General features: G+C 41.6%; 1 long non-coding RNA gene across 4 annotated transcripts in view; it reads right to left on the bottom strand.

The window, feature by feature from the left end:
• LOC121034527 (uncharacterized) overlaps positions 1-20,480 on the bottom strand; it is a 132,444-nt gene that overhangs the window by 56,642 nt on the left and 55,322 nt on the right. For all 4 annotated transcript variants that reach the window (XR_005792487.1, XR_005792490.1, XR_005792488.1 and 1 more), the window contains 4 exons: positions 15,285-15,421; positions 12,622-12,749; positions 3,326-3,456; positions 2,556-2,748 (listed from right to left, as the gene is read on the bottom strand). This is a non-coding gene — a long non-coding RNA (uncharacterized LOC121034527). The remainder of the gene's footprint in view (positions 1-2,555; positions 2,749-3,325; positions 3,457-12,621; positions 12,750-15,284; positions 15,422-20,480) is intronic.

Here is a 20,480-nt window from a genome sequence, read left to right as displayed (position 1 = left end):
TTAGCCACCATAAAGGTCATCCTCTCCAGTCCTTCACCCCACCCATTATTCTCTCTCAGAAAGACTTTTGTGCTATTATAAGAATTTGTCATCATATTCGGGTTTAAATTGACTTGTTTTTGTCTATTTCCCTTATTAGAAATCTGTTCTTTGTGAGGCCAGAGACTATAGTCTCTTTGTTTTCAGTTTTTGTGGCGTGTGGTGCTGTTTTCCATAGTAAAATGTGATAAATATTTGTTGAATCCCTAGATGAATAACAGGATAATTGCAGCAAGACCCTAGATTACTAGTCAGACAGTGTGTGTTCTAGTCTGGCCCTACCATCAACTAGTCAGGTGTAAAACAACAAGGTTCCCACTATGATGGGAACACCCACCCCAAACCTCAGGGACCTACATCAGAAAGCATCGACTTTTGCTCACAAGTCTGTACATTTGCTGGGGCTCCATGAGGCTTGGTTCCAGCCAGCCTTCAGGATAGAGTCAGGTGTCTCCGTATTCTGGGACTGGCTGCCATTTGCGGCATGTTTTCATCTGTTTTGCTCGAGAAGGGCAGAGCCACAGAGCGGAAAGCAGAAACACACAAACCTCCCAAAGCCTCGGCTTGGAACTGACACACTGTCACTTGTGCCTACGTTCATTCCACTGACCAAAACGAATCATATGGTCAAGCCCAACCCCAGGGGGCAGAGAACATACTCCACACAGGATACACCACAGCAAGGATGAGGAGGGAAGGAAGAATTGTGGACAAGCCACATCACCTAGCGCATGACACAAGCAAAATTCAGTTTCAATTTCCAGGAAAAAAAAAAAAAGACTGACAATTCCAGTCCTGATAAGCACAGGGCTCTTCTGAGGGCCAGATGCTCTCATGTAGACATTATGTAATTAAAATTGTTTAACCAAGAGCTAAACATTGTGTAGGCACCAGATAATGATTGAAAATGACTATTGACAGGGCGCCTGGGTGGCTCAGTCGGTTAAGCCTCTGACTTGGGCTCAGGTCATGATCTCACCGTTTGTGAGTTTGAGCCCTGCCTCAGGCTCTGTGCTAATGGCTCAGAGCCTGGAGCCTGCTTCAGATTCCATGTCTCCCTCTCTCTCTCTCTCTCTCAAAAATAAATAAACATTAAAAAAAATTAAAAAAAGAAAATGACCATTTGCTTTTTCTTATAGAGAAAAAGACTACAATCAAAATACAATATGACTGGGGCGCCTGGGTGGCTCAGTCAGTTAAGCGTCTGTCTTCAGCTCAGGTCATGATCTCACAGTTTGTGAGTTCAAGCCCCATATCGGGCTCTTTGCTGACAGCTTAGAGCCTGGAGCCTGCTTCAAGTTCTGTGTCTCCCTCTCTCTCTGCTCTTTTCCCACTCATGCTGTCTCTTTCTCCTTCAAAGATAAATAAAAACAGGGGCGCCTGGGTGGCTCAGTCGGTTGAGCGTCCGATTTCGGCTCAGGTCATGATCTCACAGCTTGTGAGTTGGAGCCCCACGTCGGGCTCTGTGCTGACAGCTCAGAGCCTGGAGCCTGCTTCTGCTTCTGTGTCTCCTTCTCTCTCTGCCCTAAACCACTCGCAGTCTGTCTCTGTCAAAAATAAATAAACAACAACAACAAAAAAAGATAAATAAAAACATTTAAAAAAATTAAAAAAAAACAAAAAAAACAAAAATACAATATGATCATTACTTAACATAAGTTGTGTATAAAATACTGTGGGAACAGGAGACAGAATTGTTGAGTTGGCCTGGGTGATGTTCATGATGTTCTGCAAGCTACTTTACAATTAAGGAAGAACAACCATTGTGGAGAACAGGGAAGTGGAAGTGTGTAGGAAGAGAGGAGGCATTGACTTTATCAGTAATATTTCCCTTTTAGGGTAAAAAAGGAAAGATTTGAAGCAAATATGGAAAAAAAGTTGTCATCTGATAAATCGAGATGTTGAGAAAACGGAATCTGTTATATTATTTTCTGTGTATGCTTGAAATATTTTATAACCAAACATCAAAAATTTTTGAATATTTATTTTTGACAGAAAGAGATAGAGAGATAGTCGGGGAGGGGCAGAGAGAGAGGGAGACAGAGAATCACAAGCAGGCTCTGCAACTGTCAGTGCAGAGCCCGACATGGGACTGGAACCCATGAACCAGGAGATCGTGACCTGAGCTGAAACCAAGAGTCCGTTGCTCAACAGACTGAGCCACCGAGGTGCCCCCAAACATTAAAAATTTTTGAGTTATTTTAAATTATTTTAAAATTATTCAAAATAATTATTTTAAAATTATTTAAAATTATTTTAAAACAGACAAAGAAGGGAATGAGGATATTCTTGGCAGAAAGAGCACAGTGGTAGGAAAAGTAACTTGGTCTTAATGGATAATAGTGCAAAAGGGACAATGGTGGAAAAGAGTAAAACAGAAGAATGAGAAGGCACTGTAGTCATTTCTCAGGGCTGCTGTACAAATAAATACTGGGTGATTTAAAACAGCAGAAATTTATTCTTCCAGAGTCCTCAAAGCTAAAAGTCTGAGATCAAGGGATCAGCAGGGTTGGTACCTTCGAAGGGCGCTGAGAGAAATCTGCTCCATGCCTCTGTCCTAGCTTCGTGATGGTCAGGAATTCTTGGCATTCCTTGGCTTAGAGAAACATCATTCTGACCTCTGTCTCCTTCTTCACATGGCATTCTCCTTGTGTGTCTGTGTCTTCACATGGCCATCTCTGCACCGTCTCTGTGTCCAAGTTGCCTCTTCTAATAAGGACACCAGTAAGGTTGGATTAAGAGCCCACCATACTCCAATATGACCTCACCTTAATTTAACTAATGACATCTGCAATGACCCTATTTCCAAAAAAGATCACATTCTGAAGTACTGAGGATAAGGACCTCAGCAGATCTTTGGGGGAGACCCAATTTAACCCGGAAGAAGAATCAAGATGTTGCCACTACTTTTCTTAGCTATTATTATCAGCATATTTTTGTACTAACTAAAAAATTCACAGGAAGGGCACAGTATGTTGTTAACCAATTGAAAGACCTCCTCAGGGGACCTATGACTTCTCTGACTCTGTAGAGGGAAGGAAATCACACGAACGATGATGCTTTCTGCGTTTCTTCCATTTTACTATTTATTCATGTGCCTCCCAGGCTAACCCACATTATGCTCTGCTTCCCTGCTTCACACCAGCCCACGCTGGGTGACTCACCATCCTGCCCCATCAGTTTCGTCATCCAAAGAAAAAACCCTCTGGCTACTACCACCAGTGTTTTGGACTGCAGTGCTTTGCCCTGGAGTTAATTTTTAACCCCGGGCCCTTCAGAAACTCACTTGCACACCAAGATCCGGCACCAGGGGTCCGCTTCATACTTGGTGTCCAATTTAGGAAACTTCCTCAGGAAGTTCTTCACAATGTATGGGCAGAGTTTTCAGGCGTTCCTGACCTGTTTTCTGGTTTACAACTATAGAAACAGTGAATTACTTCAAATCGGTCATTCGACTACTTGGCCCATGCCTTACCCTAGCCAAATGCTTTTCCCCTCCAGCTGTATGATCCAGCTCTTGTCAATTTCTCTATCCCCCCCCATTTCACTCCACCCTCTCCTTTGCTCCCTATTCTTAAAATCGTCTTCCTTTTGTCCTTTTCACCTCCAGGTCATTCCACAAGGTTCTCCCTCCAGCTCCTCAAATGTCTACGCATTCTCAACCTTCACTCTCGGTGGTCAAATATCACTTCTTTGGAGAGGTTTTCTCTACCCCTCTCTCTAGCCCTCTTCCCTAAAACAGCTTCCTCACATTCTCAGACTTACTGTGGCATTTATTTTCTTCTAGATTTCTTTGTTCATTTCATTATTTACCGGCTTATTGTATGTCTCCTTTAAAAAATGAGATCATTTGTCTATCTAGTTCAGGAATAGCCTCTGCTGCTCATACAGCACCTGGCACATAATAGGTGCCTAGTAAATATAAATTGAACAAACAGAATAAAACGCTGAGCTTCCCAAAATCGTTACAAGTTTGGGGTCTAAACAGGAAATGTAGGTCCCTTGCATTACTGGCCTGTTAGTGCTGGTGTCCTAGGCCTCTGGTTCTGTTTGCTGAGTTACTGACACTTTATTGTAAATCCCTTATCTTGAGTTTTTGACTCAGTTCCAAAGTTCTGGATTCCAGACCCTGCTTACAAGAGACAGGGACCTAAAGAACCAGCTGGTCTTCTCCCTCTCTGTCCCTGCACTCGAGCTTTTGCGTGCCGGATATTGTAACTGCTGCTCCTATCCGCCTTGACCCCAAACCCGCCAAAGTCCTTCTTGTCTGACTCAGTTCCTGTCCTCCTTCTCTCTTGTGCCTACCTTTCCACTATAAACCTTCTTTCTTGTTTCTACCCCAAACATGCCATGATGATAAGCATAAAGGAATGGTGAATCTGAACACATTTTTAGAAGCTAATCATTCCAACTCACGGTGGCCTCTATTGGAGGCTTGTGCAAAACTGCTAGTATATCTGTGTCACTAAATACAAATAAATGTCCACATCAATCTATGCGTTTGCCAACACCAATATAGATAGGGACTAAAGCTGCAAGGTTTTCACGTTTGGGTAATTTTAGACAACTTTCGGGTATAATTGAGACCATTTACAGGATTCATAAGGGGCATGCCTTGAAGACTCTTCTCTGTAAACCTAATTATATCACTTTCCTTAAAATCCAGTGTCCAGAAAGCATTTGAGAAAAGCTACTTTGAGTTGCCTGGATATTTTCCAAGCTCTGGATACCATAGTTAGTCACATGGAATGTGGAATGGGCTAGACGTTTTGGAATTGTTCTTGTTAAACTGGTGTAAGCGATTGACCCAAAAGCTTTAATAATCATTATTTGTTTAACAAGTTCCTGTGAGGAAAGCTATGCAGTTGTCTTGTGAAGTAGCTTCTTAAAAGGCTTTTATTTTGTCTGGATATGATAAGAATCATTACATGGTATGTCTAACCGATGAGTTAGTGCTCTTTCAGTGCATAGAAACTTCTATGGGAAAAAGAATTAGACAATAAGCACCAATGACTTAATACATGCCATGTTTCCAATTCAATTTGCTTTGATAAAAATCTAATAATCTCCAGGAACACAAATATTTATCTACAGTGATTGGACAGTCGGTTAAAATAGGCATTCTCGGTCCCTTCAAAACATTCATTTGTCCTTTATACGACCCACACATTGTCAAGAGGTTAATAATGTTGAAAAATTCCTGTGGTGTTTTTAGTTTTTGTGCTATCTGGCACAGAAACATCAGGATCCTTAATTTTGTTTTCAACATAGCATATTCCTTATTCACAATCAATGCTCCTCTGTCTTAATCAACAAAATAGGAAACAGATTTTTAAATTCTGAAATCACTATAAATTCATAGCATTTTTCCTTTGAAGTAAAATATTTTACATGACTATAGTGAAACAGGAAAAGAATTTGTTTGATCAGAAGGCTCAACAACTAAAAGAATAATAATTTGTCTTCAGAGAAACAGATCAAGATTTGAAAGGTAAACAAGTATTATTTAAGAATTTGGTAAAAATGATTTTTAAATGTGCTAGGTTTTATGTTATAGAATGTGTTTCAGAATATAATTCAGCCCTAAATACAATTATATACCACATTGCCTGTGTGCAAATATTATTCTTTCCTATTTAGACATTGTTTTAAGTATGACATTTTACCTTAGTAGCAAATATCCTGGCTCCACAGTAAAATGTACCTTAAAAAAGATAAGTTATCTGCTCCAATAAAACCATGGCAGGTAAAGCCTTTCATTGAATATGTCAAGCACATGTTAGATCATAAAATCTCATAGGACTGACTGTAGAAGATACCTGCATACAAGGTTCCTATCTTTATATACATTAGATCTCTAATATGTTTCAAGTAAGCCTTTGAAAAAAGAATAATTTATAATTCGTAAGATGTGGCAATTAATATTAGACATCAAATTCAAAAGCATAGATGGGCTTCACTTCTTTCAATAAATCTCAGGTGTCTAGAAGAAAAGTACAATGGGAAGAAAACGCCGTGGATCAAAACAGTGGGTAAAGAGGAACGAACCCAATTCTAACCCATCAGAGAGATGGAAGCCTCCAGAAACAGGATGCTGTATAAGCCTCCCATTAGTCTATATGATAAGCATGTTGCTATTAAAAAAATTTTTTTTTCAACGTTTATTTATTTTTGGGACAGAGAGAGACAGAGCATGAACGGGGGAGGGGCAGAGAGAGGGAGACACAGAATCGGAAACAGGCTCCAGGTTCTGAGCCATCAGCCCAGCGCCTGACACGGGGCTCGAACTCCCAGACCGCGAGATCGTGACCTGGCTGAAGTCAGACGCTTAACCGACTGCGCCACCCAGGCGCCCCGGCATGTTGCTATTAAAAAGCAAGGCAACTGACCACCATTTCTCTTAAAGTATGTGAGGGAGCCTAGAGATGTTTCCATTGTCCCCATCTGTCCCCAGCTTCTTGTTTGGACTTGAAATCTCCTCCATTACCTTTATTTACCTAATCCACTGACCAACCCTCCTCTCATATCTACCGCTATTTTCTCACCTCCTTAACTTCCTTCAAAGTGATCTTGCCCCGTGGGCCCATCCTGATCAACCCCAACCAACCATGTTCACGCCTTTCCCTATTTTTATCCCTACAGTTTCACTCTCAGGCACAACTCCTCTGCTCAAGGCTATCTTGCCTTGGGTCCATGTTCAAAAGCTGGTGTGTCTGTGTGTGTGTGTGTGTGTGTGTGTGTGTGTGTGTGTGTGCGCGTGCGCACGCATGCCCACGTGCCATAGCTTGTGTTTCAGGGTAACCATTCTCCCTGTGCTCAAACCCCAGCTCTGCTCTTCTGTTGTGAGGTACGTCAACTAAACCCATTAAGCTTCGATGCTCCCTTTCTGTGAAGTGAGGATTATAATGGAATTTACCTAGTAAGGATATTTTGAAGATAGAAGAGGTAATGCAAGTAAATCACTCAATACAGTGCTGGTAAAGAGTAAACACATAGTAAATACTGGTTTTTATTATTCTTATCGTATTTATTATTTCATCTACACAGAGGCAATTCTCTTCAGTGTGGACTCAAAATATTTTATATTACTTAGTATCACCTGTAAATTTGGTGACTGCACTGTTTGAACTAAAATTGGGACAAATCCAGAAAATCACACGTACTTATGCAGGAAAGAAACAGAAGCAGTGAAATAAAAACAGTACCAGGTGATTTGAGATGGGGAAATCACTGTGTCCCTAAGTCCTGTGCTATGCTTTTTTAATAAAATTGAGTCCTCCAAGAAAAGTATGCTGGGTCTACACAAGTGAAGTGAAGGACTAATTGGTTTGGGGTTGGATTCTGAATTCGCAGGCAGGTTAGCACAAGCTTTTCCCCCACTGCATGGGATGCATAAATACAGACACCTGTGCAGTGTACTAGGTTATTGCTGTTAAAGAAAACCTTATCTTCTCTTCCGACAATTTGTTGTGAGGACAATGTCAGGAAGAAAACCTTCCCAGTACCAGGGTGGGAGGGGCCAGCAGACAGAACAAAGTCGTGAAACAGACTTATTATCATGTGAAAACCAGAGCTGGAAGGAAGTTTTTGATAGAGCTGGAACCCCTGTTGCCAAGGAAAATGGGCCAGGAGGTCTATGATATCTAAGGTCTTCAGTAATTGTATCTGAGAGCAGACTTGTAACAAATGCTTTCAAGTCTGTTAACTGGATGGCTTTGGAAAATCCCAGCTGAACTCTTAGAATCTCATCTGCCTAATTCCAATTTTGCCAATATTTTAAGTGCGTATATAGTATAAGAACCAGGGCTTTCTGAAAACCTGCCATTAAGGTAATACCAGAGGAGGAGACAGAGAGGGGAGCAGGGAAGGTGTGTGGCTGAAGGTTGGTGGCACAAGAAGGCAGCTCCAACAGAGACGGACTATAACAGAATGGCCTTCTATGCTTTTTAAAGGGAATTTCCAGGATAGACACACCTCACAGACAAATCTAAGTATGGCAATACCTTCCTCATTTTCTATAATCCATGCCTCTGTTCTCAAGCATTTATGTGGATAATTGAAAAATGACGGTATATCGGGGACCTGGTGGCTCAGTCAGTTAAGCATCCAGCTTTGGCTCAGGTCATGATCTCATGGTTCGTGGGTTCCAGCCCCACGTAAGGCTCTGCGCTCAGAGCTCAGAGCCTGGACCCTGCTTCGGATTCTGTGTCTCCCTCCGTCTCTGCCCCTCCCTGCTTACACTCTATCTCTCTCAAAAATAAATAAACATTGAAAGATTTAAGAAAAATGACAGTATAACACATTTCTTTCCTTGAGTCTCCATTTCCCTAAAGGCAGATGAGCTTCAATACTGAAGACAAATGCTCCATGTGGCAAGGGACAGTCGTGTCTCAGGTAATCCAGTGATCTCATCCTGATAGCCCGGCCCTACCAGTGCCCTTCCCAACAACCCTGAATGGAAGCAACACCCATGCACCCATGGGAATAGAATGGCTCCAAATGGCCTTTTGTTTTCATGCTCCTAATCTTCAGAGTCCTCATGCTCTTCTCTTGACCTTGCTTTGTTTCCAAGGTGAAATATTTATATTCCTACTGTACCTTATTTTGATAGCTGGTTTATGGTGTCTCTCATTATGCTCTTTAAGACGGCGTTACTGATAACCCATTAAGACTTTGTATTGGAGGAAAAAAATATCCATCCTGTACTGGGATAAGAACTAGGGCCTAAAAGGTAAAAAGCATATGTATGGTCCATTATCTACTCACCATCAAATGCAGACACACCATCCATAATTTATGCCAACATATATAGAGTATATAGAGAGCATAAAACTAGGGCAAGAATTATTATTATTGTTGTTTTGAGAGAGAGAAAGAAAAAAGAGAGAGTGGGGTAAGGGCAGATGGAGAGGAAGAGAGAGAATCTCAAGTAAGCTCCACGTTCAGCACAGAGCCCAACTCAGGGTTCCATCACATGACCCTGGGATCATGACCTGAGTCAAAATCAAGAGTCAGATGCTTAACCAACTGAGCCACCCAGGTGCCCTAAGGCAGAAATTATTGAAGCCAGGTCCAGGTACCCAGTTCTTCAATATACTGTTCTCTCTACTGTGGTGTATGCTTGAAAATTTCCATCCCCAAAAAATTAAAAAATATATATGGGATCCGAGAGACAAACTCAGAAAAGAAAAAAAAAAAGTGATCTGAATGATATTCTCTGATGTTAGATTACTGTAGGCAGCATTCCTATGCTTAGGAGACCTCCAGTGTTCCTCTCTGCAACCTTGGGAAGCTCGTGGGAGGAAGAGGGGTGTTTATTTTTAGTGTATGTTACTTTAGTGAGTGCCCAGTTTTCTTGCTGAGGTGGTCCAGGCACGAAATGCTATGTATTTGATTTTTTCAAACTACATGGCGGCAAGGAAATAAAAGTGTAAAAGCTTCGGTATTGGACAGACTAGATTCAAACACTCTTAGGGTACAACTTGGGAGCAATTGCTAATTTCTCTGACCTTTCATCCCCTACAAAGTAGAGTTAATATCAGTTTCACAAGGTTATTATAGAAAAAGTGCCTACCGATAGGTCTAGCAAATAACAGATTGTCGATGCATTTTCGTTTCCTTCCTACTTGTCATATTTTCAGCTGCCAGTCATATAGCATGTTGAAAAAATTCCAAAGACTTTCTAGATATAACTCGGAAACCTTTTCAGTCCTCCAAAACACCAGCAAAATCTTGGCATATCCAGTCACTGCACATTATTAATAGTAGAGCTATTAATAGACAAGGAACCCACGCCTTTAGATAGACACCAGATTGTGTGGTGTTATTAGAAAGGACAATAAACTCTCAGTTAGGGACATGAATTCTCATGTCCACTCTCTCACTAAGAAGTGTTGCCTTTAAAAGGGACACCCAGCCATCTCCTGTCCTTGGAGAAGAAATTTTTCTAAAGCATTTTTGAGCCCCCAACTTTCTAAAACAGAGAGAATGATAAGCATAGAAACAGACTAAAATATATATGCCATTAATAATTTGATATGTTACTATACTAAATAGACATCAGTTTGATTGTCCTCAGGTATGAAAACCACCCTTATTAGATTTTGACAAAGTAAAAGCACTATACAAATATGAGGTTTTGACTCTGGATCAAATGGCCTTGGCCAGAGGCCACTGCAAATAGTTCTGTTGTGTGATTATTGCTGTTTTTACTATGATGAAAGTGGGATTATGAATTTAATGCAATAAATAGCTGCAAAGTAGCTAAAGCTCAGCATAGAGAATAATTAACAGTGTGGGACATCAGCAGGCCCCTGGCCTGGCCCCGTGCTTACCGTGGCCTTGGCAAGTTATAGTTGCTTGATTGCTACAATAAAGCATACCCTGTCTTTAAAAGTTGTTAGAAGTTAAATGAGACAATGCTAGTAAAATGTTCCTGGTATTACTAGGTGCCTAAGAATCTATTTTCTTCATGAATTTCCACTTTGGAAATATTATATCAGTACTTTATCAATCAGGTTGATTTTCCAGAGTTAAAATTCAAAATTTTACTTTTCATATTTATGAGTCATTCACTGTTACATGTGTATGTGTGAGAGAGAGAGACAGAGACACAGAGATTACACATTTATAGGGTTTCAAAAAACAGCAAAATCTTAATTAAATAGCAAGAGGACAGTATTCAGCTGAGCTGAGCAGTCATGAAGGGCAACATGGAACTCACAGACAGACTAGAGGGAGTTAAGGAGTGGGTGACTCTCAGTAAGAAAATACTTCCTTCCATCAAAAGTCACAGATGTCTCTACAGCCCTTGCCACCACAGCCCCCCTCACAGGCAAGTTGTGCACGCACATCAGTCAAGACGATATGCAAATCACCCTTGAACAACAAAGGAGTCACATCTCCAGCATATTCCATATCTGAAGAATTGAAAGCTAAGAAAAGAAAGAGCCTGCACAAGGCATGTAAACACAGTTGAAGGGTCTACATTTGAGATGCTACATTTTGAACAATTGCCAGAGACAGCATTCTCTTCCGTGGAAAATCAAGCTTTCATTCAAGAGAGTGACCCATAAAACCTTGACAGTGCTGGATGTGACCCAGTACTCTGCTACTGACACAGAGCAGCAGGTGACCCGAAACCCAGAGGACAGGAAGAAACCAACACACAAATGGAACCACCCAGACCCAGCCTTCCTCCGACCTCATTTATCATAATCCTAATGGATGGGGACAGAGGACAAGCCGCTGCTGGTGTGTGCTATTTTTGCTACGTGTGAATTCAAGCACAAATGAATCTATGCATTTCCACCATTTAGGCTGAGGTCTTCTCAAAGATGGCCTGCAGTTTTGTTTAAAAAAAAAAAAAAAAATCAGGTGAACTGGACTGATAACCATACAACATTTGCAGAGAAACACCCACGACAAACGATGGCCAGACAGCCTAATCCTATCTGAGGGCACCACCTCTGATGTGTACACGACAGGTATTGATTCTGGAGCCCTGACAGTCTTCAGCCTCTCACCACAAGACGGGATTTGGAAACCTCAGGCAAGCTGGCTGTCTTTCCCTAGGGGTTCAGTATCATCGCCGGGGACTCCCGGGGAAGAACAGACCCCAGGGCTTTTACTATTTGAGGACCAAGGGGTTATCTTCCTGTCTCCGCTCCAAACTGAAAAAGCAAATCGTCTACCTTTACGTTTCTTCCGGCTCATAAGTCTTCCTCGACGCTTCCCTCATTTTTCTTCTTCCTTTCTCTCCTCACAGTTTCTTTTCCCAAAGCCATTCATCTTGTCCTCACCTCCTATCAACCCGGAAATCATTTAGCTGCTGAGACGGGTGGCCCCAGTTTACTTTGTTTTAAAGATAGACTTGCCCCCTAGTGGAATCCCTGCCAGAAAGCCTGCTCCACCGCCGCCCCCACTGCCCCGCCGCCCTCACCTCCCCATCCTTGAGTAAGAAAACCCAGACATTTATCTGGGCCTGCAACTGCCCTTGCCGGAGGAGCCAGAACCTCCCAGACAAGGGAGGAAATGCTGTAGACAATAGCTGAAGCCACTCGGTCCACAGCACTCAACTTTTCAACCACACCCATTGGTGGAATTTGTTACCGGTAAACACGCATTGCTCTAAGCACCATGATTTGTTAGAGATGAAAGGGAAAAATCATCTGCTCCTGAAGTCAGCCCAGCTCTTACAGATGATTCTGGATCTGATACACATGAAGAGTGGATATGTGTGCTTCTCTGAGCCAGAAACTAGACAGGGAAGCCCTTTGCTCCCTAAAGATTGCCCTTTTCTCTGTACCTGGAGCCCAGTTGGTCTGCTGAAACTCCAGGACGGGCAATGACTTCAAATCAGATTGCAAAGTAATGAGGGCAGGGAACATGAGAAACCTGTGCAACACTACTTGGAAACCTTATCAAAATCCCCTTTAAGAATTACATGGTGGTTCGAGTTAGCCTTAACAAAATTACATTTAACCTAAGTAAAATGATAATAAGAATAGTGAAGAATACGGAAAAAGAACAATGAGAGTACCAGTGATGATCCACATCCTGAGGGGGTCCTTCCTGACTCACCCAGCCTGTCTCCCCATAGGTGAAGCTGCTACCTGTCAGAACTTGCAACACTCTCTCGGGATCCTCTTCTCTTTCGTGGTATCTCTCAACTTATTCCAGCAGCCATAGCTCCAACCTCTCTCCAGGAACTGGCAAATAATGAGCAAATCATTCAGTCAATGTATTGCATTCAATGTATTTCAAATACTTTGCAGTTCTGTGTAGGGTCTCCAAAGTCAGCATAACCCTGTTACGTTTCTATCTCTTCCATGGTAAACGCTCTGTCTTTTAATGACGGATTTGATTTTTCCAATAGCCAAGAGGTGTTCATAGCCAGTCCCTCTGGGAAATAAAATTGGTTATCAAGCGAGATAAAATATTTTCTGTTAAAAATAAAGTGTACTCTATTTTTTTAATGTTTGTTTATTTATTTTGAGAGAGTGCAAGTGGGGGAGGGGGCAGAGAGAGGGGGAGAGAGAATCCCAGGCAGGCTCCACACTCAACACAGAGCCCACGAACCGTGAGATCATGACCTGAACTGAAATCAAGAGTCGTGTGTTCAACCAACTGAGCCACACAGGTGCCCCCAAAATATACTGTAAAATAATGTGTGTGTGTGTGTGTGTGTGTGTGTGTAATAAATTGGCTCTGAAAGATGTTTCCACTGGTAGGTTTAAATATGTTTTATACCAGTAGGTATGAAAAGTTTCCAAGGGTCACAGCTCTGAAGGACAATTCACATTTGGATATACACATTATGCTATGTTTGCTTTAAAAGATTGATTATTTTATAGCTACAATTCATAAAGCCTGTGGTCATAAAACACCTCCCTCTATCTTGGAGGCAGACTACACTTGTACAAATAATGTTATCAGGTTCTAACTCAGCTAAGACCACTTCTGGCCCTAAACATGGCTAGACTCCATTCCACTCTCAAGTAGCCAGGACCACAGGATCTATTCCCAAACATGACTTCTAGCTTACACAGGAAAATAAAAGAGGAAATTTCATTGCAAAGGAACCAATCCTGTAAAAGGATAAGAAGTCACTAAAAAATCAAAACAGCTTCAACCATAGAAAAAATCTTAATATTGGTTTGGGGGCATTTTTGTCAATTACAAAGGGCTTTTAAAGAGAGAGGCAGCAACTTTATCTCGATACCACATCTGCCACTTGCCAAGGTGTGGCATCCGTCTCCAATAACCCTGCTTTGTCACCATCCAGCTCCAACGGACTCAACAGTGCCCTTTGTCACTTGCGAGTCTCACTCCTCAAATCTGCTGCTTGCTACTTGAAAAGCTCCTAATCTACAATTTCGTATTCTGTGCCCACAACCTCCACGTTATGTTTACTCATTCTCTTCTTAATTCTCTAAAAAGTGGGATTCTGGTTTCCAGAAATAAAGACTGGGCTTGAGACGGATTCAATTCTTGGCTTTTAGTTGTGGCCTCAGAAAATGTCATTAAACTTCCTAAGTCTTTCCAAATAAAAAAGAAACTATTATAGGCTGTCCTAAATTATTTAATATATATTCCTTAAAAACTGAAAAAAAACATGACTATATAAGGCAAGTGTTTATGAGTTTGGTGTATTTTCGTCTGCATATGTTACATACATAAGTTTTATGACGTGGGAACATAGTATAATATTTATTGTTGTGCTGTGTGCTTTGCTTCCCTTTACAAGATTACCAGTAATGCAGCCTATGCTTATACATGTCTTTGCAGTGACCAAGAGCCACATAATTGTGAAAGTAATCCCTTCTGTTGTGGCTGCTGAAATGCTGGCATTGTATCTGATATTGAGAGGTACTCCCCATTTTGGTTTTAGATCTTCCTCCCTCTACCTGCATACATTTGCCCTCCTGCGGTCTTCTAGAACAACACATATAAATCTAATCCCTTTGCCATATGACAACCCTAAAATATTGAAAGTGAGCTTTCATATCTCTCCAGCTCTTTTCTTCTCCGATCTGAGTAGCCTTGGTATTTTTGTTTTTCTTTGTCCATTTCTCCTCTGACGTTATTTGTGGGTCCTTGGTCGTCCTCGCCATAGCATGTGCCAACTCTAGCTTCTCACACCCCTGAGGCCTCCTTCAGTTCCATCTCTCACCTGAAACTCTTACCCTGTCAGTGTAAACTCCTCTCTCTCCCCCAGCTTCTACTGAACTTTATTCTGTTTTCATAGGTCTCCTCATCTAGGCTATAAAAGATATGTCTTGTATTTCTTTTGGAACAAACCACTACCCACTTTTCACCTCTGCCATCATCAACCTCATAGGAGACTGTCTCAAAGATACCTTTAGATTCTTTTGGTTGACTTTGGCAGTTATTTCCTTTTTTTTTTTTTTTTTTTTTATGTAACCAATACATTTTCTGTGTATTGTTGCAACCTTTAGAACAGTCTCAAAAGCTAATAAACTAATCAAAATGCTTTATGAAGTGGAAAAAGGAAGGATCAAACATAAAGAGAATTGTATTCATCATCTGGGCCCAGTTTTATTTTCTTTAATGTGCATATGTATATATAGTTGTCAAAATGACTACTCTGGAGTCCAACTGCTAAGGTTCAAATCCCTATCACTTAATAGCTCTGTGTCCTCTCTTTACTTCTGTTTCGTCATCTGTAAAATGGGGATAATAGAAACCGCCTCATGAGGTTGTTCTGAAGATTTCACGATTACCAGTAATACGTGGGAAGTGCCTAGATCAGTAGTCGGCACTAGGCAAGCAAATGTTTGCTACTGTGATGCTGAAGAGGACAATGATCTAGGCGCTCGGGAAAATCACTTTTCATCTTTCCAGGTCTCAACTCCCTAACCTGTAAAACGAGAAGGAAAAAAGGATTAAATGCTTCCAACTGTGATAGTGACAACTGTACGATCCTAGAGCCCTTGACATTTTACAAAGCACGTCCATATGCAGCAGCTCACCGGGAAACACTCATCAGTAGCCCATGCTTTCAGTATACCTGACTTGCTGAAACAGCTGACCAATGTACTGGAAAGTCTAAATACTGACTCTGGGCCCTGGCCTCCATTTAGCAGAAAGATCCAAAGTCCTCAAATAGCTTATGCCTTCTCCAGTATCTGGCTTGCTATCTGCAAAATAATTCACCTTGAAAATCTGGACTACCAAATGGCATGTAAGAAACTGGAAAGAGGCAGGCAACGAATAAAACAAGGCAAGGATATTTATTGAGTATCTACAATATAGATCATTATAATGTCAATCCCATTAAGCCCTCGCAACAACCCACGTGGAAGGTTTTACTACCCGTATTTCTGAGATGATTTCCTCATAGAGGCTCAATACGAGTGCCAAAGTCACACAGTTACTAAGTTGAAATCAGGTTGGAAGTCTGACTGAGCTCAAAGCTTTAGCTCATGCTAAAGTTCCACACTGTCTCCCTGAGATTTGCAATCTACTAGGATTGGGATACTGGTTGCCATTTTAACTTCTCTGCTCAACCTTAAGCCCACTGAAAGGTTTTGTTCGATAAATGGTGCCAAGGACATGATGAGGTATTTTATCATAACAACTGGCCTATAGGTGGCAATATTTTCCACTCGCGACTGACCCAATCCAGCACTCATCACGAAAGCCTCAATGCAAAAATGTCACTGTATTTTGAAGGCACCCTGAGACAGCTCTACCTCACAAGTCCACCCCGTAAGCAATCCAGACAGCTATTGAGCAATAACATTTCTTCCATATTTACAGTGTAACAGAGAACAAACACGTCTAAACCATGATCATTGTTCCATATAATAAATATTGTCATTGAATGAGCTCAGGCCACTTTTTTTTGTTCTTGTTCTTCCTCGTTTATTTCCCACCGACACATTTTATTGCTCCCTGGCTTGATGGCTGCTAGCCCTGAGGGCACGTGAAAGTGAAGTCAGCAGAACTGTTGCTGAAAAGTCTCCAGTTGGTCAACAGACTTGCTTGCCCATTCAAAGGAAGTAGCATGAAAGTGAGGGAGCGACGAAGCCATGGTCTTGAGATCCCAAAGATATCACTGTGTTTGGCAAACTCCACCGAACTAGAACATTTGGCCTTAAATAAGTGAAATTATAATTATATGTTCAGCTACATCTACATCAGGGGCTCCTGGGTGGCTCAGTTGGTGAAGTGTCCAACTCTTGATTTCAGCTCAGGTAGTGATCTCAAGGTCTGTGAGTTCATTCAAGCCCCGAATCAGGCTCCCCGCCTGATGTGTGGAACCTGCTTGTGATTCTCTTTTCCTCGTTCTCTGCCCCTTCCCCGCTGTCTCCCTCTCTCTAAATGAATAGATAAACCCTAAATAAAAAAAATTTTTTTTAAAGCTACATCTACATTATCTTCATGGCCATTTTAAGAGAACAGTTACCTGATGCCAGGCAGGGTACACTATATATTACTCTGTTTGGGCCTCACATGTAATCTTGTGAGGTAGGCACAGTTGTTATAACCATATTTAATGAGGAAACTGAGGCACAGAAATGTTTTGTAGTGTTCTTATTGTCATAGAACAAAACAATGGTAGCATGAGGATCCACACGCCAGCAGCCAGCCTCCAATGCCCATGCTTTTTCAAAGCAAGTTTCTGATTGCTTCTGGAAAATGGTAAGATACTCAAGTGCATGCCCATAAGCAGAACCATTTAGTTTAATAGTTTTCATGAGATTTCCCAATCCATTTAAACAATCCTGTACCGAGCAGTTAGTGTGATGAAAATGAACGCGATCTGCGTATGCTAAGAAAACCAAAGCCACGGTGATCAAATGAATTTCCTCTGTAGGGTCACTTCACATACCTATTAGATTGATCACACACAGCATTTGAGATGGAATTACTCTGAGAATTTTTGGTATGGCTGGAGCTAACTTATGGTGAGTGTACTTAAGGGATTACATTTGATTCTTACCATGACTTTTAGTCAAAGTATCTGACAATGAGATGAATAGCTGTTAGAAAGGAAAGGTAAAGAGAAAACTGTCAGCCCACAGAACAACTTGTCACTGATTTGTTTCAGAGGCTTGAATTCATAACTCTTCTTCCTCTTTTTAACTCCACAAAGGTCCTTCTCCTTCCAGAAAGTTCCTCTTCCCCAAGCCAAGGACTGATAAGGAATGAGGACAGAATATCAGGTGCCTTGTTGTCTCAAGTGGCTTATTGACATCGCTAAGATTTTTCAGACTGGGTAACACCCATTTAGCTTATTATGCCCCTCATGGCAATAATCTTTAGTACTTTCTCCCTGAGAAGGAGTGAAGTACACTGGAGTGGGATGATCCCATTATAAGAGCTAATTGTATGTGGCCACAAAATACAACTGAAAGGTAAAGGGGGACAATGGCTTGTAACAAGGAAGCTAGGAGACCCCACCTGGGGCAATGCTCCCTATGTTATACCCATATCCATCAAGGAGGCATGACAAATGGAAGATGGCACAGCCCTAGGGGTTGGAAGGTCCAGATCTGAGTACCACTCACCCTATAATCTTGGGCAAGCTTCTTTTCCTGTTGAGGCTCCAGTTGTCTCACTGTTATAAGGGATAAAACCTCACCCAGAGGGTCGGGAGACACTGATGAGATTTCATTCTGGCAGATATCGGTCACTCTAGGGAACTATGTCAATGTTAGTTGTGAGTTGATTCTTCAGAGTTCTGGCCTTGCCTCTCGCTCTATCCAAAAGCTTGCCCTTGATCTTTGCACCTCTTCCCAAGCCCAGAAGAGGTAAAGATTCGACATGGCCTTGGGTGTGATCCCAGGCAGTCTTATTAATCAACATGACTTCCTGTTTCCCTACAGTGAGAAGAGAGGAGGGAGAGTGGCAGGGGCCACACCAAGCGAGGACCTCAGCAGGGACAACAAGAGCCTGCTCAAGCTGAGTCAGTCCAGTGTTTTTTCCTGTTAAATGATTCACATGCTGAGGCAAATCGGTCTGAGATGTGCACACTCTTCTTTGCCTTTCATGACCTTCCAAATGAGTTGGTGATTTTTGTTTTTGTTTTTCCTATTTCACTTCTCTTTCCTTGGAAAAATGATTGTACTGTTTTCCTTCTAGGTTGAGGTCCCCCCCCAACCCCCACCCCCTGTGATTTCAATGTTTGGGGTGGAGCGGCGGTCATATCAAAAAAACACTGTGCTAATACATGACATTAAAGCCACTTAAATGTCCATTTTAATTGTTATTCATATTCCCTAAGCTTCTTGTGTTTTTTTAACTCAAGTAGGTTAAATTATAAATAAAACCTCATTGCATATTATATACAATAAAGTCTGAGTCTTTAAAAATCAAGCTCTAAATAGATGAATTTTCCATATGTGTCTTAAAAGGCTTATTGTTGTACACAACCAAGACTTTTTTCAGTTATTTTGAATGGGAATTCCTTCTGGAATACATAACAGAAAAAACATTTTTCTTCTTAACAAAATTAAAACTTTGATTCATTATTAAAAGCCATAATCCCTAAATCCTTTTAACACTCCTGGCTACCATTTTGTCCTCCTCTCATGTTTAAGTGAGGTCAGTTGTCACTGAGGCCCTTCTTCCATGTTTGGTTGATCTCCACGCATATCCATAGCTGTAATATCCTTTTTAGACAAGTTATCCAGGAAGAGATGGTTTTACTATTTGGTTAAGTCTGGACAATGCTGACATTTCCCAGCTTAAGACCCTCTGGTAACTTCTCACTATAGTTAGAATAGTAGCCAAACTCCTTTTCATGACTTATAGAACCCCATATGGCCTATTCCCTGACCTTCTCTCCAACCGATTTCCCCCTCATCCCCACACTGGCTTTCTCTCTGTTCCTCAAAAGGGCCAGTTTGTTTCAGGTGCTTTGCACTTGCCATTGCTACTTCCCTCATCTTCCTCCGACTGCTTCCTCTCCCTTTTAGGTCTAAGGTCGAATGTCACTTCCTCACAGAAGTCATCAATGTCTCCCACACCAAGCAGGTTGTAACCACTTTCCTGCATTATTTTCTTCCCAGCAGGTAAAGCACTTTTGGGATGCTTCAGGTCTGTTATACTCCAGGAGAAGGAGGCCTTTATCTGTTTTGTTCACTGCTTTATTACTGTTTCCAGAACAGCTCTCAATACATAAGAGGCACTCAATAAAGACTGTTAAAGGGAAAAATCCTGGCTCATCTCCACACCTCCTTAAAGCTCTTCCGTTTATCATAGGGAGCTCTGGTTGCCTTGAGTCTTATTACACATTGGGTAACCCAGTCTAAATGATCAATTACAATGACATCATCAGATGGCTCTCACAACATTAAAAAGCTGGTAACGTCCAATTTCATCCCAATTTTGGAAAGACAGGAAGAGAATGTTGATGACACACCCTAATTTCTTGGGTAGTTCTTTTCAAACTTTTCCAACAAGATATAACTAATAGTTTAGGGGGGATCAGAACAGGAGTATAAAGTGGCCCCCAAAGACAATATATCTTTCACATGTTGTGGATTTTTTTGAATTTTTAAAAAATGTTTACTTGGGGTGCCTTGGTGGCGCAGTCGGTTAAGCTTCTGACTTCAACCAGGTCACGATCTCACGGTCCGTGAGTTCGAGCCCCGCGTCGGGCTCTGGGCTGATGGCTCAGAGCCTGGAGCCTGTTTCCGATTCTGTGTCTCCCTCTCTCTCTGCCCCTCCCCCGTTCATGCTCTGTCTCTCTCTGTCCCAAAAATAAATAAACGTTGAAAAAAAAAATTATAAAAAAAAAATGTTTACTTATTTATTTTGAGAGAGAGAGAGAGCACAAGAGCACACACGTCGGGGAGGGGCAGAGAGAGAGGGAGAGAGAGTCCCAGACTAACAGCACGGACCAAGACCTGGGGCTCTAATCCACAAACCGTCAGATCATGACCTGAGCCGAAATCAAGAGTCAGATG

This window comes from Herpailurus yagouaroundi, unplaced genomic scaffold (genome assembly GCF_014898765.1).
Source record: "Herpailurus yagouaroundi ecotype Mexico unplaced genomic scaffold, PumYag 160, whole genome shotgun sequence".
Classification (NCBI taxonomy): Eukaryota; Metazoa; Chordata; class Mammalia; order Carnivora; family Felidae; genus Herpailurus; species Herpailurus yagouaroundi.
This window is presented reverse-complemented; position numbering and strand designations above follow the sequence as displayed.